Raw genomic sequence first — 17417 nt, 5'->3', positions numbered from 1 at the left:
TGCTGAAAGCTCTAGGAAGAGAGCATCTATGCCTTGTGTTAGGTGTTTGATAATCCAGAGGATCTGTTTGCTGTTATCAAAAGCAAACGATCTGAATCGTTACTATGCATAGAAATGGGACATATCAATTTCCGAAAGATGAATGACATTATCAAACATGGTTTGTTGCTGCGTTCCCATGAAACGGTTTGGAATGGAAGACAAATGTGTACCTTGTCTGAAAGGTAAACAACAAAAGTCTGCACATAAACCGAAACAAGTAAATTCTATTGCCAATCCTTTCGAGTTACTTCACATGGATTTATTTGGTCCAGTAAATGTAAGAAGTATCGGTGGGATGTATTACTGTTTGGTGGTTACTGATGATTACTCGAGATTCTCATGTGTATTCTTTCTTAAGTCGAAAGATAAAACTGCACAGATTTTGATAAATTTCTTTGTCGAAACTGAAAACATTTATGGAGTTCATGTTAAGAGAATCAGAGTGACAACGGAACTGAATTTAAGAATAATGTGATGGATGTCTTTTGTTGTCAAAGGAATTCACCATCAATACAGTTCTCCATATGACCACACAGAATGGAGTTTGCTGAAAGGAAGAATAGGACTCTAATCGAGACAGCCAGAACTATGCTTGCAGATTCAGGGCTTCCTACTATGTTTTTGGGCGGAAGCGTGAATACAACTTGTCATATTTTAATAGGGTTACTCTAGTTAGCGTCATAATAAGACATGTTATGAGCTTCTACATAAGAAGAAACGAATTTACAGAATGTTGAACCATTTGGTGTACGTGTACTTTCTTGAAGTATTTACCTCAGTCAAAGTTTGATTCAAAGATTGAAGAGGATTTCTCATGGGTTATAAACCGGAACATCAATTCGACGGGTTTCAACACACAGACTGGCAAAGTTGATTTGGGATCAAATGTCAAGATTGTCAGTCATAAGCCCGCTATACATTCTGGATGTGGCAAAAACTTCGATTATGATAGTGTATTTAGTTCACTACATGGTCCTGATTCTTATTCAGATCCTGAGATAGTTGATGATGTGATTATTTTAAGAGATCACATGGATATACTCCTATATCTCTGCCTACTCGAAATGTCGATACTACTCCACCATGTTCAGTCTACTACTGATGTTGATGAAAGTGGTAAGGACAAGGATAAGACACCAGATTCAGATGATAATGAACCGAGACACTACACCACCTACTCCATCGAAGTTACACTACCTGATGATGATCCTATTTCTGAAGAATCGGAAGATGAATTCAATTCTCCTGAGTTTCAGATTAGAACAAATTTAGGAGACAGTTTGAATGTTGATTCGGTTCCTCAATATCGAATTAATAAGGATCACCCATTTGAAAATATTCTTGGAAATGCTACAGAACCTGTTCGAACTAGGAATCAATTGAATAAGGATCTAACTAGTTTGTTCTGTGAAGTGAAAGACACTGGATTGATAATTGAGTGTTTATATTCTGGTTTCATTTCACAAGTAGAACCTAAGAATGTTAAGGCAGCACTTCAAGATCCATGTTGGGTTGAAGCTATGCAAGAAGAATTAGCTCAATTTGAAAAACTTGGAGTTTGGGAGTTAGTAGATGTGCCTAGAGTAAAGAACCAATTGGAACTCGTTGGTATATAAATGCAAACGAGATGACAAAGGTCGTTACCAAAATAAGCACGTTTGGTTGTTCAGGGTTTGCACAACGAGAAGGATATGACTATAACGAAACTTTTGCACCAGTTGCTAGGATTGAAGCTATAAGGTTATTTTTAGCTTTTGCAAGTTTCAAAGGTATAAAGGTGTATCAGTTAGACGTTAAGATGGCCTTCCTGTACGGTGAAGTCAAAGAAGAAGTGTATGTTTACCAACCCCCGGGTTTGAAGATCCGAATATCCAAGAAAAGCATATCAACTGAATCTCTTTATGGATTGCATCAAGCACCCAGAGTGTGGTATGAAAGTTGTTGACGCATTTGTTGATAATGGCTTTAAAAAGGATCGATAGACAGCACATTGTTTATCAAGTGGAGAAGCGAGATTATCTAATTGTACAAGTTTACGTGGATGATATCATTTTTGGTTCATCCAATATAAAGATGTGCAAAGAGTTTGAAATGAGCATGAAAATGTGTTTGAAATGAGTGCTATGGGGAATTACAATTTTTCCTCGGACTACAAGTAGATCAAAGGAAAGATGGATTCTTTATTCACCAGTCTAAGTATGTCGATGACATCTTGGAAAGGTTTCAAATGCTAGAGTCCAAGACATATGGTACTCCTATTCAGCAAAATCATGGTTTAGGAGTGCTTGATCCGAAAGATGAACTTGTGGACGCACCTTATTATCGTGCTATTATTGGCTCATTGATGTATCTGACTGCTTCGCGTCCAGATATTATGTTCGCTGTTTGTCTTTGTGCTAGATTTTAAGCTAATCCGAAAGAGTCACATTTGACTGCAGCAAAGCGTATTCTACGTTATCTTAAGGGAAACCAAGGGCTTGGTCTATGGTATCCAATGGGAGGAACGTTTGATTTTGTTGCATATACTGATTAGGATTTTGGCGGTTGTAACAATGACAGAAAGTCTACGATTGGAGGTTTTCAGTTGTTAGGAGGGAGATTAGTATCGTGGCAATGCAAGAAGCAGACATGTGTTGCTCAGTCTTCATGTGAGGCAGAGTATATGGCTGCTGGTAGCTGTTGTTCCCAGGTATTGTGGATTCAGCAACAACTTCGTGACTACGGTATGGATTTTCTTGATACTCCTATTAGAATAGACAATAAGTCAGCAATAGACATTACAAATAACCCTGTCATGCATAAGGTCACCAAGCATATTGATATTAGACATCATTTCTTGCGTGATTGTGTCCAAAAGAAATTAATTCATTTGGAAAAGGTTATAACCGATGATAATTTAGCTGATCTGTATACCAAAGCATTTCATAAGACTCGATTTGAGAAATTAATTCTTCTCAATGGGATGAAGAATGCTGATTCATATTAAATCTCTCAAAGAACTAATTTTGTAAGTTTGTGTCTGTAAATAGCTAGAGTCATAAAAATACAAAAAGAGTTCTTAGTGTCATGAAAATCATAAAAATGTGAAAATGACAAAATGACAAAAATATGGGGAGATTTAAGTTAATGTTGTCAGATGATTAGAAGTGGGGATACTTAGCTTTTAAGTCTGCTTAATCGTAATATAACTGCTTAATTCAGTGATTACAATTTGGGATATATTGGTAGACACAAAGTAGCAAGGTTTCCTTAATCTGAACTTAAATTATACAATGTTCTTGTGGGAAACATATTCAGATATATGGCTGAGAATGCTTGCTTTTCAGTAATGAACTGATCTGGTCCTTAAATTTTGTGAAAGATCTAGCATTACTATAAGATTTGTTCAATGTATAGGCAAAAACCTCTACCAATCATGAGCATGAAAGTAAATGTGATATTATTATGCAAATGAAATAAATGAAGATTAAGGGGCTAATGTGGTCTTTGAGATTCGGACAAGTATGTCCTCGGGGTGTCTTCGTATACCTAGCCTACCTAAAGCTTCCAACTTGGGATAGGTTGTCAAAAAGTTCGCTACATGGGTCTCATAGAAAATCACGGGTTCCTTATGAATAATGAAATGCAAAAGCAAATAAGTGAAATCACAAAGTAATTAAATTCAGTTATCTAAAAAGTGTCTCATGATTTGTTAAGGATGTTTTTGAAAATACATTGAATTTTTGTTATCTTAGTGCTTGTATCGATTACGGAAGTATATCTGAATGTGGGTCACATAAGTTCGCAAATTATTTAATGGCATATTAGGCTACTCGGGTTACATGGTGACTGTCCTTGGCCAGGGTATGTCGAAAGTGTCATAATTCAAAAGGAAACTGGAATTACTGAGTGTTGAAGAGGACAAATATACCAGTAATCGTGGTTGGATCACTGTTCATAATTAATAATAAGAGAATTATTTCTTACTTGCAGACTTATGTAAATGCTAATCTGATCTAATCTGCATAAACCTAGAATTTCTTGTAAATAAATAAAGTAGCTTAGTTTATTTTTATTTTTATTTTGTTTCTCTTTATTCTTGTAATAAGTGTCAGTTTGTGTGTCAAACTAGTTCTTATTGCACGAGAGATTTGATAAGCATTAAAAGTCATAATTCTTAGTGAATTATATAAGTCTTGTTGCTTACGGTATAGATGTTTACAAGATGGATTTTCTAATTAATACATAAGTTGTTTAATTTAGAAAATGAAATGTTTTGGAAATTGAAAGTCAAAATATTTTTGAATGTGTTTCATTTAAATTTTTGAAATTTCAATTGTTTTTGGTAGATAAGTATGCTTGACAAAGATTTGACTTGCCTTAGATTTTATTTTATCGATAGGTTAAGCTTTTGGTTGTTTTGCATATTGATGATACTTTGTTGATTTTGATGCATTAATGAAGTTTGTTAAGTGTGCAGGTATAGATAATAAACTCATTTTATATGATATCAAAATTTTTGATTCAAGGCAGAATTGTTTTCGCTTGTTTATCAGCTCTTTGAATTGTATGGCAACGGACAACAAAAGGTGTTCAGAAATTGCTTCTACAGAGATTACAAGTGATACAAGGATGATCTGCTTTAATAACCTAAGACTTAGTGTGATAGGTTATACTTTTATTATCAAGATCACAACCTAAGATGTAATGTGATAGGTTGTTGATATGATATTTTGTCATACTTTATACATTAAAATGTTTTGTATTTGGTTTAGTTAAACATCAATGAAGAAATGATTGATTTTATGTCAAGATAATAATGTAAGATTCATTTGATACATTATTGTGATGACAAGTTAGTACGGATGATTTACGATAGCATATTCGAGTAGATACAGGTTTTTAGTAACGAGTATCTACAGGTTTATGTTTCTAGAATTTCTGGATTTTTTCCTTGTTTACATATCTAGAAAATTCGTGAAATTTGGCTAAGGAATGGAGCTTATGTGGTTAAAATCTGAAAATTCGAAATCACCTCATGCTGACGTCAGCATGCCACACGCTGACGTCATCACGAAGCCCACGAACTGCGTGTTCGGCCCGGCCCATGTGGATTCGAATATATATATGGGTTATTACTATTCATTAATTACCATTAATCGAAATTAACCCTAAGTAAATCACACGAACTTCGTCTCCCTCGTGCCACTGTTCATTAGTCCTTATTTTAGATCGATTTCATCTTCTTCTCGTATTAATCATCTTAGTTTGTTGGTAAATACTTGATCTAGGATTGCTTATTGATGTTTTAACTATGGATTTGAACGATTACGAGTCATTATAATGCCAAATTTTGATTTTGCCTCCCGTGAACAGTAATTAGGACGAACCACAACTTAGATCTTTGATTTTTGATGATTTGGACTTAAATTGGACTTAAAATTGGACTAATTAACGTTTAAACATGTTAAATCTAACAAAAATTTAAGTAAACAAGTGTTAAATCAAGATTAATCAAGAAAATTGTGTTTCGGTCACTATTCACACGAAGAACACGAATCAACTTCGTGTTCATCGAATTCGTTTCGATTTTGTTTTCTGGGCATACACGAACCGTAAACAAGTCCATGATGATGTTTTTGATCGATATTAACATCATATGGAGATGTTTTTGTGCTTCGTGTTCTGGGTTCATGCTGGCTCATGCTGACGTCACGACGAGGGACAAACCTCCTCGTGCTGACGTCATCACGAAGCAGAACACCAAAACCCTATTTTTTTGTTTTCGTTTATTCTAACTTTGTTTTTTTTCTTGTCGTTTTTTGTCTGTTTTTGTGCAGGTATGGCAGGACAAGGTAACAACGCTCGTGTGTTCGTCAAGGAGCACAATGCTGCACTCGATCTCAGCATTACGGAAACAGGGTGCACTGCAGAGTTTCACGGTGTCCTTCAATTTCTTGCACGTTCTCGTGTCCATTTTGCTGTGACAGAGAATCCTCCGTTGGTGATAAGTCTCATTAGAGAGTTTTGGAACTCAGCCCGATCGGTGCAGATGGGTGCTCATACATACATTCGCACTACTTTTGGAGGACGTTCATTCTCTTTTTCTGCTGGAGACTTACGGACTATTTTACACTTAGGTGATGTCGCGATAGAGCAAGGTCCGACTGAGTTTTCTAAGGAATTCTGCGACGGTGCTCTACGTCGTATGGGGTATACTGGAGTTATTTCTCACCCATACTTCAGGAATCATCTTCGTGGCAAATGGAAGCTTCTTGCTTACTATTTGTTGAGGGCCATTAGTCATCGGAGTACAGGCTATGACCAGATGAATATACAGAATGCTTCTCAGATGGTTTGCCTTAGTGCTGAACAAGCCATACAGCTTCTCTCAGTACATTTTTTGATAATTTGGAGAAGCAGTTGAGATCATTTGGTACAGACAAGAAATTCTTTCTGTTTCCAAGATTTGTGATGATCATAATTCGTCACTTTGCAGCTGATTTGCCATTTGACGGTCCTACGTTCAATTTAGGTCGTCTTACTTATAAGGCATTTACAGAGAGTTTAAAGCACTTGTCGGGAAGAAATGTTCCGATTGAGGTTGATAATCCACCTTTGTTCGGACATTTGCTTAATCCTAACTATGTCGCACCTCGACAAGGTTGGGAGGATGAAGAACCCGTTGCTGCTGCTGCTGGTGATGATGATCAGGCTCAGGATGCTCCTCAAGAAGAAAGAGCTGATCAGTTTGAGGGACTCAACGATGTTCCTCTGTATGCTGGTGATTTGGAGCATGACTCTGATATGGATGCTCTCATGGAGGATATTGATGATCCTACAAATCTTGTATCTACATCTGCTGGAGTTTCTACTTCTACCTCTGCTCTAGTTGATGTTGCTGCTGGTCCTTCTGAAGTCCCGGTTAATGTTGTTGAGGACTGAGAAGATGAAGAAGAGGAAGAAAGACTGCCAAAGAGAAGAAGAAGACATGCACGATCTCAGGCTGAAGTTGATAGAGAATTTGCTACATATAATGAAGCCATGGAGAGGTCTCATGCACCTGTTGTTGGTGATACTCCAGTGGTTGTTGCTTTAAGAGCTTCTGTCTCTGAGGTTCCTGCATCTGTGTCTGCTCCCTCTGCTGGTGTTATTGTTGGCGAGAGAAGGTCGAGACCAAAGTTTATTATAAGGGGAATTGGTTCTCGCGCACAAGTTGTCACCGAAGCTACCACTGTTACGATTCCTGCTGTTCCGGAGTCGACAGTTCCGACACTTGTTGCTCCTAGGCCTTCGTCTGCTCCTATTCAGGCGACAGTTCCTGTTTCTACTGTTATGGGACGTCTGTTGGCTCTTCTGCAAAGACCACAGATGCCTCCCACAGGAACTTCTAGCGCTCGTATGCCTTCGTTTGAAGCTGCGATGCCCCCTCAGGTCTCTACATCTGACGTTGCTTCTACTTCACGTCCACCTGTACCTGTTCAAGTGCAGTTGAGTCGTTTATTTTCTGAGAAGAAGATAGTGGAGATGAGGGTTACAGCTTTGGAGAGTCAACTAAAGCTCCAAGCTGCTAAGCATCAGGAAGAGATGGACATAATGACCGTTCTTGTTCATTCTCTTGGATCTAGACTTGACCAATTCTTGGCTCAAGGGGGAGATAAAGATGGTTGTAAGGATGATGAGGTTGCAAAGAAGACTAGAGATGATGATCATGAAGATCAAGATCCAGCTCAAGGTCAAGATCAAACACAACCAGGTGAGCCAGAGAATCAGGGTCAAGGTCAAGATGCTGATGATGCTGCTATGGATACAGAGACTGCTGATGTTTAGGGGGAGTCATCAAGACAAAGAGAGTCAGAGATTGCTGGTACAGCTGGTGCTAGTACTTTATGGACTCAAGATAAAGGCAAAGCTGTGATGACCACTCCAGATGCAGATCCTGATGATCCAGATAACAATTGTGATAGGGAAGATTCCAATTCAGGTAACTCCGATTCTATTTCTGATAGAATAGAAAGGGAGATAGTGAATGATCCTCATAATCATAAAGAAAAAGAAAATAGCAAAGGAAAATCTACTCAGGATAGTGAGTCAACTAAGACTGTTTCTACTACCAATGCCTCTACAGAGTCAGATTTGCACCCTTTAATTGTGCATAGACTAGAAAAGAGATTGGGATATGATCCACAAGCTCATATGAGAGCTAGAACTGAGATTATGGATTATGATGATTATTATGATCCAGGATCACTTAAGGATCAAATGAAAGAACAGTCAGGGTTAACTCATACATCTTTAGAGTCAGAATCAGATTCGGATTATGAACCTTAGTGCTATTAATTTTGTATTGATTACTTGAGTTATAATAACAGTTTAGAGTGTTAATCAAAGTGTTATTCAGCTTAGAATAGTTATCAAAGAATTATTTTGTTCGGCTTAACATATTGACAGTGTAATTTTAAAATACTCGAGTAATGAAAAATAATGATTATAAGATAAATATAAATGTATGTGTTACATTATATTTATGATATAATATTATTGTTGTAAGTTAAAATAGATAAAGATTATAAGATAAATATTAATGTAGTTATTACATTATATTTGTCATATAGTATTATTTATTTTAATTTCTTTTAATGTATTTATACTATTTTATTATGTCTTGACTTGTGATTTATGTTCTTTATCTTTGTATATGTAAATCGTTTGAATTGTAGATAAGCTTCAAAGAATAGGTGCATTAGATGATCTTGATGCTGAAGAAGATCTAGAAAGTATCGATGATGAAGATTTGGAAGAAGGAGAGTTCATTACTTCGGAAGCTGATAGACAAAGGTTGCTTGAGACACCTTATGACTTTGATCGTGTCTTTAATGAAGATGAAGTCATTCAAGTTGAACCGATAGCTGAAGTAGAACATCTCAATCTCAATCCAATCAGAGATAGTCCAGATGAACCTAAAAATGCTGCAAGGTTGAGATTTGCTGTATATGCAAACATAGTCGATGAAGGACATAACAATATTTTTGATCTATACTGGAATATGGATGCTACACGAGAGGTTGACCTTGGAAGATTTAATATACCTCCGGTGCAGCAAGATCATGAGTTTATTATTAATAGACTAATTCCAGGTTATGGAGGACATATTGGTTTGATGATACGTGATACGTATAAACCATCGATGTTTTGGGAATATGTCTCAGACAAGGATGCACCCAAATGTTTCTCAGTGATACAAAGTTGGTTCTATGATTACAGAATCAAATTGTTTATTATCAAGAGAAAGGAGGGTTGCCAGTACATGTCAATAAGTCGAAGACATTTCCACTCTCTCAGTGATTCAGACATGATAGATCTGGGAAGACACTGGTTTGTTAATCTTCAGAGTAATGGACTTGCAGATTTCTACTGGAATAGATTCAGAGATGAAAGAATTAAGTATTTCAGTGATAGAGGTCTGAAGCCAGAAGAAAGGTTGATTAAGCCAACACCTTTGAAGAAGATTAAGAATCCAGATGGCACATTTCGGTTTGTCCAGAAGAGGATTAAATGTGTTAAGAAGGTTCCCGTTATCAGATGGGATCAAGATATGCTGACGGAGATGACATTTTGGCAAATGGATATCAAGTCAGGCGAAGCAAAGATGTTTATTGATGATTCAAAGAAACAGATGCTGCTACGCATGTATGATCCAATGCAGGTTGTCAATTTGTCAAGAGGTGATCAAAGAAGACTTTTGGATACACCTTGCTCAGCTGTAGATTTTTGGAGAGTGGAGGAAAGACGCTATCGCAAGAGAGAATTCACGCGAATAGCACAAGACTTTTGTTTGACGGATAATTTTGAAGTTCAAGTTCTAAGACTTTAAAGAGATCTAGTTACAATCGTCAAGGGGGAGTCTGTAGATGCAGATTCGGTGTGACAATCGCAACATAGATTTGATTATTATTTATGTTTTTAGGAACTTGTTTATAATCATTTAAATAAGAACTTGTGTTGATATTTAATGATTACGTTTGGACATCTATATTATATTTGTTTATATTTTGTATTGTGTTTGTGTGTTATAAATTGTTTTACAGGTACAAGAACATAGAATCAAGGTTTATAAGTGTCGTAGAACACTTAAACGGTGATTGGATGTTATGTACGAGTCAAACAAAGTCAAACAAAGAACAAAGGATCGTCCCTCGTGCTGACGTCATCAGCATGTAGGATGAACCTCGTGCTGACGACAGCACGAGGCAGATCGGTTGTTAATTGTTTCGGGCCTAATACGTAATTAAGGCCTAAGCCCACACGATCCAATATTTAACTAGTATAAATACAAGACCTAATCTACGGAATTAGGTTAATTGTTTTCGAATCTTCGTTAATAATTTACGAATTTACGAGCTAAGGTTAATTGTTCCTTCGTGTGATCTGCTACACGAACCACAAGCCTTGTGCATCTCCTTGGGTTGGTTAATTGCTCATTAATCAACGAAAGGCAATAGCAATCTAGTTATCTCAAGAGGATTCCGCACTCTTGATATAACGAATCACGTCTTATTACGATCCACGCAACGATAGGGCACCTTACAAAATTGACCTTCATATAAGCACATAATTGGGTCTAAAGTACGTCAAGAACTTAAATAAATTGAACTGTCTACCCGTTCTAATGGCGAAAGTACGGTTTGAGGAACTTATCTAGAACATTTCCAAGACGGTTGTTACATTCTCCCCCACTTAGAGGATTTCGTCCTCAAAATTAAGAGTCTTGTCGATCAAAAAGATGTGGGTACTTCTTAATGAAGTCCTCGCATTCCCAGGTGTCATTATACCCATGTCTAGCACTCCAGCGTACACGAACTAGTGGTACTCTGCTCTGTCTAGTTTGTTTAGCATCTCTGTCAATGATCTCGATGGGCTCTTCAGTGAACTCAAACCCTTCGTCGATATGACATCCTTAACAGGAATGACGGCTGGATCGTCAGCCAAGCACTTCTTTAATTTGGACACGTGAAATGTGTCATGAACATTGCCAAGTTCTAGGGGTAGTTCCAGTTTGTACGCAACTGGTCCAATACGTTTAATGATCTTATAGGGTCTGATGTACCGAGGCGCCAATTTGCCTTTCTTGCCAAAACCGGCAGTACCTTTCCATGGGGAAACTTTTAGTAGGACTTATCGCCTACTTGGAACTCTAAAGGTTTACGGCGTTTGTCAGCATAGGACTTTTGTCTGTCTTGAGCAGCTTTAAGCTTTTCTTTGATAACAACGATTTTGTCAATAGTGAACTGCACGACTGGGAGCTTGATGTGTGAAAATCTAGGTAAATAAAAATCCTTAAAAATACACAAATCGAATACTACACACAATCGGGCAGTGGACCCGTTCGTATGCAATATAGATGAAAGTAAGTAAAGGTTCGTTCCACGGAGACTACAAAGAACTAGCGAGTTTTAAGTAGTTAAAAAGAGTTTGGTTTTTTAAAGACACCACGTCATTTTGATTTTAAATTAAAAGTTAGTTGAATGAAAGAGTTAGAAATTCCTAAGAATTTATAGAAAAGAAAATTGTTTTAAATCAAATAGGATGAGAAGATCATCCACTTCGACTCCATGATACACATATAAGGCCTCGAACGGTGCACACTGAATGCTAGTGTGATAGTTGTTGTTGTACGAGAACTCAATCAATGGAAGATGTTTATCCCAACTTCCTCTCAACTCTAATGCACAAGAACGGAGCATGTCCTCCAAGGTCTGAATAGTACGTTCGCTTTGTCCGTCTGTCTAAGGATGATAAGCGGTGCTCAAGTTAAGTCTAGTACCTAAAGCTTCTTGAAGTGACTGCCAAAAGTCAGATGAGAAGCAAGGATCTTGATCTGTAGAAAACAAGTAAACGCTGAGAAAATCGACAACCGAATGCCTTGAAGCTCATGAACAACCCTTAGACCTTGATGGACGAAAAAGCTGCTGAGAATAGCCCCAAAGAACCCTAAAATCGACTAGAGGTGATTGTATATCGCATGGGAGGGTTATGGTATTGTATTTATAGAGTTTACAAAAAGTTTTCACAAACCGACCTACAAGTGCGACGCACCAAGCTTCAGGTGCGGCGCACCTGGCCTTCTTTCCAAAAATATTCTTGCCCGATATGCGACGCACCACAGGGTTGGTGCGCCGCACCTCCCTGCTTTTCAACATCTTCCAACTTTCTGAGAAGAAAATGCTCTGCACCACTCTACTAGGTGCGACGCACCTGCTCTGTTTTCGGCCAAAATTTGTAGTTTTCATTCCGTCTTCACTCGTATGCGTCCATGAACCATCCTAGTGCATCTTCTAGTCCTCCGAAAGCTGTTTCTAACCATTTTACCTATTCTAAGCCTGAAATCACTAACAATACCATCAAAGCATCGAATATACATATAATTTGCACATAATTAAGCTTAAAACGACTTAGAAACAATATGGGAATATGCATATAAATGGACATATCAAATCCCCCCATACTTAAGCCTTGCTTGTCCTCAAGCAAATTCAGATTTCAAAATATTCATTCCCTTAGTTCTCAATTGCAAAACATGACATTAATCCAACAAGAAGCAAAACCATAAGATTAGTTAAGCATTTTTAATCTTAAATGAAAAACTGAAATGTTTGACAATATTCGAATGATCCATAAGCCTTGAAAACACGACTAAGCACTTTAATCAAATGAAAGAAGAACATCTCAACTAACTTTCTCCAACTAACAAACTATTGGGTTGAAATATCATATCAATCACTCGAAGCCTAGTCGTGATGCATATATTTTAACCATAGGCTTGTAATAGATACGCCCCTATGTCGCCATGGCGCAAGCACCATATAACGTCTATCAAAAGAGGTAAATAACATGATTGAAATGTACAAAGGCTTACAAGGGTATTTAACAATGTGTATGGAAATTTAGGAATATAATTGGTGTTAAAAGGAAATAACACAAACAATTTGACAAAGTTTTACATATAGTCTAGTCCAACACCAGCCATATCACTAGTTGCCATCTATCCACAACCCAAAAGACGTTCTCATTGTGGTGTATTACCTTCAAACGACTTTTAACCACCAAATCTTACCAAATTTTGGCTTAAACGAACATTGCCAACTTCTAATGAAGATTATAATTAATCAAAGAACACTTTGTTGGTTTGAACTTATATACCAACTTTACATTGATTTGCCAAAGATTAGGGAAATACCAATTGACAGTCCAAGTTCTTCATTTTCTTTTCTTTTTTTTCTGTTTTTCATTCTTTTCATTCTCTTTTCTTTTTTTTAATGAACTAGTTTTACCCTATCTAATTGGTACCCCCTTTTTACAATTTTGAAATTTGTTGACAAATCATAACAATCATGCTTAATCCGAATAATCTAGACTTAATCAATAATTATGACGACATCAATCTACCCCCAATAGAGAATACACCAACCCGACACAATCAAGATAACCCCAAACCATCCAACTAGCATAGGCAACTAATGATCAACCAAAGATTTCGACTATCGGTATGGTGAGGAAAGGTTAAATATTTAAGTGGATTTAACACAAACGAAAAGGTGAGGCACAACAGGTTATCTAAAAGTTTCTTGCACTAAAAATGAGTGCAACACGGGTTTAAACAAAGGATATTCACTAACCAATGTGATTAGCTACTTAAACACATGCATACAAACATGGTTAAACAATGATGACATAACAAAGGGTGAATAAAGAAAGAAAAAGGGTTTAATCCTAAATTTACCTCTTTATCATCTAGCAAACTACGGGACGATCAACTAAGACAAGTTCTAGAATCAACGTTATCACCGGCACACTCATATCAAAGAAAGAAAAGCGGAAATGGAATAAATTAACCTCAAACTTGCACATCATAGTTCAAAGCTCTAAAAGAGACTTTTACTTTCGGATAAATCCAAAAGCCTATGAGAGGGACAAATTTACAAGGCAACTAAACCAAAACCGTAACACCTATCAAATCTCTAAATGAATCAAGATCTCACATATTTTGGGTGTTTTGTGGTAGAGTGTGCAGTCATGAAATCAATCCCGAATGGATTTGCCTTAACGATCATTCAAAACACATTTCACAATATAAAATTTTTTCCAAAGGGAATATAGCTCAATTACTTACTAATATGATTAAACCTATGTGACAAAAGTAATTAAACTATAGGACAAGCAATCAAAAGTTAAAAATCTATTCAATCTTATCAAAAGAGTCTCAATTTCACCCGGCTTTTTCCTATTTACCTACCCCCCCCATACTTGAGTTGTACCATGTCCTCATTGTACAATGAACTAAAAACAATCTATGGGAAATAGGTAAAAGCAAAAATAAAAACAAAAGAAAAAGAATTACGAAAACTTGTCGGATGTTGGTAAATGTTGGTATGCTAGGTAGAATCGTCATAATGAATGGGCGCTGAACTTACTGCCAGCATATGCATATGAATTACTCCTCTCCAAAAGCATAAAACACAATCAAAACAAACTCAAACATAATAAGCATTAGAAAATTAGGTAAATGAAATAGCCAACCAAACACCCCCCCCCCCCCCCATGCTTAGCGTTTACCCTATATAACCAAATAAACTAACCTAAATACGGAAAAGTAAAATGTATGAGTGCCAACAAAGGGCATTACAACCAAATTGAAAAATAAAATGTGTAATGTTTCAATAACCATCAACCAAAGTGAACCAAATATAATCATGATGACTAAATGCCCACGGAATCCGGCACCGCCATCTTATCACCATCTCATCATCAAAATCAAGGATCAGGGAACACAGAGGGAACACTGTCAGCACCATCAGGATTACGCTCAGCAGCAAACCAATCATCTCCCGGAGCAACATGAGGAGTACCCATACCTGTATATCCTCTATTCTCATCTCCACCCGGTGTAGAATAAGTAAAGAAGTCTCCCCCATATCTAGGAGCACCGGTATACATCCCATAACCCGTAGTCGGATAAGCTGAATCAAACTCGAGAGGTCTATACAAGTATGTCTCCTGCTGATAACCCTGCGAAGGAAAGAGATAATCAAAAGTACCTTGGCTAGGAGGCACTATCTCATGAGGAGTATAAGTAGGGATCTCTGGGCACTCATCCTCATCAACTTGACTATATTGCTGCTGGAAAATTGCTCATATTGCCTCTCCCACATTGGACGGAAGTGCTCTTGCTGACCAAGCACTCAGTGAAGCATACTATTTGTCGTCTGGGCATTATCAAGCAACATGTCTGTAGATCCCTGTAAACCAAAAACAGCCCCCTGCAAAGAAGATAAGTCAAAAAAAAGATGAAGAAGAACCGGCTGCAAACTAGGGAACACTAGAGCCATCCTCCCTTCACCTTTTTCCTACCGGCCGCTGCTCCTCTGGTAAATGCCCCACAAATACATCTCTTCCATCCACCTCAAAGATCAAACCAAAACTAATCAAATCATTGATTCCAAAACAACTACATGGAACCTTCACTAAACTCCTTGTATTCCTAGTTGTATCAAACCCCAACATCACAAAAATCTTGCAAATAAAGTTCCCACAAACAAGCACACGATCCTGATGTGTAGCAAGATACTTTGCTAATACATAAGGTGCACAAGCAAAAGTAGTAGGAGAACCTTCATAAAACAACCGCATAAGCCAAGCATCAGTCGGTGAAACCTTTTCATTGTGATCATTTCGAACAAAAAAACAATGGGTGATCATACGATGGATAACCTTCAAAATAGGTACCTGAATTTCCGATACCTTACTTACTGCCATGGCTAACTTACCACTTCCACCAATCTCGAACCAAAAATCCTTGGTTGTTTTATCATCATCAAAACCAGTAATATCTTTATCAAACACACCCTTCCTCAAAAACTCATAAGTATCCATATGATTCAACTCAGCTCCCGAAACCATCCCAGTCAAGTAAGCAAATTCAGGCACCGTACAATGCCTTTGAACTCCCCCTGCTCGAAAATGAATCACTTTCCTAGTATAGAACTCTTCCCTTTTCAAATTTGTATCAACTCTAATTGTACTCAAAAATTCAAGACACCATTTTACGAACCGGTGTCATATCATAATTAAAAACATTTTCCCACATTCTATACGTTTTTATCTCCCCATTTGCATTTCTACTCTTGCAAGTAATCATTTTCATAATAGGGTCCCTTATATTCAACTTCTCAAAATCCCCCAACTAACAATTTTCGGTTCCATGACATGTTTATACCGAAGGTCTTGAAGGCGGTTCATATAATGAATGCGCTCATTACCTGTAACTCCAGGGAAGCGTAACCACTCATGTGGTTCAGCGGGATGGGTCTTGGCACTCATGGTGAGCACACTATCTCTAAAACGATGGTTGTCACTTGGGTCGGGTTCTCCGAAGTCATAACCACGTCTTATTCCCGGGACAAATTCCTCACTGCTGCTTGAGCCCTCTACTTGCTTCCCTTTCCTGGAGAACAATCCCCTAACCATCTTTGAGGAAATATGAAGTAGTAAAGAGAAATTGGAATTTGATTTGAAGAATTGAAAGTTTTTGTAAACAAAAAAAACAAATACTATGAATGTGTGTATGTTTTGTGTCGTCCCAGGGGAAGAAAAGAGATCAATTAGGTAGGCTTATTTTCCAGATTTTTGGCCCTACAAAAATCCCAACCCAATCCAAAAAGTCAATGCAAGTCAAACTGGGTCAAATCAGTCAAAACCATAGGTGGTGCGGCGCACCCCCATACTTGGTGCGTCGCATTTTCTTCTCAGAAACCTCACTTCTCCTGATTCACCTTCAGGTGCGACGCACCTGCCTTCTGGTGCGGTGCACTACTAGCCAAACTTACCTTTCGCACATACCTTGGCTCGTTATGACTTACCGTAACACTTTTGGACACTTCGGAACCTGCACATCTCAACAAAAAGCTATAAAAACGAAAAATAAACATAACTAAACTAACAAAAGGAAAAAAAAATGTTGGTTTTTTTCGAGTTTTCAAATGTTTTTGGATTTTTTCAATATAAGGAACGAAAAATTAAATAAACTTAAAATTATTAAGGAGTCGTTAGCTAGATTCACCTCCCCAATCACTTATCAATTTCAAAAAACGAGAGTTGATCCACCTCAACTCCCTCATCACAAGTTTCTTCATTAAAAATCTTCAACCTATGACCATTGACAATAAATGTTTCCCCATTCCCCTTATACAATTCCACATACCCCGAAGGATAAATATGTTTAATGACATAGGGTCCTATCCATCTTGAAGTCAATTTAGGTTGTTTCAATTTAAACTTTGAAATGAACAACAAGACTTTATCACCTACCTTGAAATCTTTCTTTCTTAACCTACGATCAT

This window comes from Erigeron canadensis, chromosome 3 (assembly GCF_010389155.1).
Source record: "Erigeron canadensis isolate Cc75 chromosome 3, C_canadensis_v1, whole genome shotgun sequence".
NCBI classification, from domain to species: domain Eukaryota; kingdom Viridiplantae; phylum Streptophyta; class Magnoliopsida; order Asterales; family Asteraceae; genus Erigeron; species Erigeron canadensis.
The sequence above is the reverse complement of the archived record's forward strand: the minus strand, read 5'-3'. Positions refer to the sequence as shown.